At 34.3% G+C, this 1,430-nt stretch overlaps 1 protein-coding gene across 1 annotated transcript in view; it reads left to right on the top strand.

The window, feature by feature from the left end:
• VPS13C (vacuolar protein sorting 13 homolog C) overlaps positions 1-1,430 on the top strand; it is a 190,569-nt gene that overhangs the window by 22,432 nt on the left and 166,707 nt on the right. The gene's annotated exons all lie outside the window — the stretch shown is intronic.

Genomic DNA, 1,430 nt, shown 5'->3' with positions numbered 1-1,430 from the left:
TACAACTTGAACTTTATTTCAGGAATGAAAACAATGTAACCTAAATATTTGCACTCTCATGTCAATCTTAAATTAAAAAAATAAAACTTATTGAAATAAAATTTTTTTTTGAATTTTTATAGCCCTGTTTGTTTTGGCCAAATGTTTGTAGTTTCTTTGCATTTTTACCTATGTTCTTACAAGATGATGAGGTTAAACACATTACTACAGTGAAATGATGTTTAGAGGAAATGTTACTATTCTAGTCCTAGGTATTTTTCTTTATAAAATATAGGATATTTTAAAAAAATTGATTCTTGGAGGCACGCATAGCTCAGTGGGTAGGGCGCTGGCCTATACACCCAGGCTGGTGGGTTCGAACCCAACCCGGGCCAGCTAAACAGCAATGACAGCTGCAACAAAAGAAATTGCTGGGTGTTGTGGTGGGCGCCTGTAGTCCCAGCTACTTAGGAGGCTGAGGCAAGAGAATTGCTTAAGCCCAAGGGTTTGAGGTTGCTGTGAGCTGTGATGCTACGGCACTCTACCCAGGGCAACATAATGAGACTCTGTCTCAAGAAAAAAATTTTTTTTTGATTCTTTAGGTTTCAACATTGTAACATCTCTTAAGTTTTAATTTTTGTTTTTATTTAAATAAAAAGCTGATGACTATTTTGATTTCAGCAAGATAGAACAAGAACAAGCATAAGATGTAAACGAATAGTTTGTAGAGGGATGAGTTGAGGGACTTTTCTAAACATCTCACTTGTCTCTTTAAGTCAAATCATGCTCCAAGACTTAATAGCGTTTTACACCATTTTTGTGTCATTTAGTGACGTGTATATTTTTATGATGAAGGAATATGTTCTTAAAAAATAAGGCAAGTATTGGGTTAGAAATGGCATAAATTACCTTTAAATATAACAAGATTTCTTTTATAGCTTAGACTGTGGACATCTGATAGAATCAGCGAGAAATCTGTCTTAAAAATATTTTGCTCATTAAAAATTCTTCATTAGTGATTTTAATTCTTGTCCCAAGTTTCTTTTTTTTTTGTTGTTGTTGTTGTTTGTTTTTTGGTAAGAGACAGGGTATGGCAGCTGGAGTATAGTGGCATGATGATAGCTCACTGCAGCCTTGAATTCTTGGGTTTAAGAGATCCACCTGCCTCAGCTTCCTTAGTATTTGGGACTGTAGACATGAGCCACTGTATTTGGCTCAAGTATTTTTTTCTTATGAAGAAATATTATTTCTTTTATAAAAAATTACTAAACTTAAAATACAGGGAAGTTACCATAATGGATGAATTTTTTTAAAAGCCTACATTTTTCTCCCTTTCTCTTTTCTTTTCTTTTCTTTTCCTTTTTTTTTTTGAGACAGAGTCTCACTTTGTTACCCTTGGTAGAGTACTGTGGCATCACAGCTCACAGCAACCTCAAACTCTTGGGCTTAAG

The sequence above is a fragment of the Otolemur garnettii genome, unplaced genomic scaffold (assembly GCF_000181295.1).
Source record: "Otolemur garnettii isolate 467f Iridium unplaced genomic scaffold, OtoGar3 scaffold00011, whole genome shotgun sequence".
NCBI classification, from domain to species: domain Eukaryota; kingdom Metazoa; phylum Chordata; class Mammalia; order Primates; family Galagidae; genus Otolemur; species Otolemur garnettii.
This window is presented reverse-complemented; position numbering and strand designations above follow the sequence as displayed.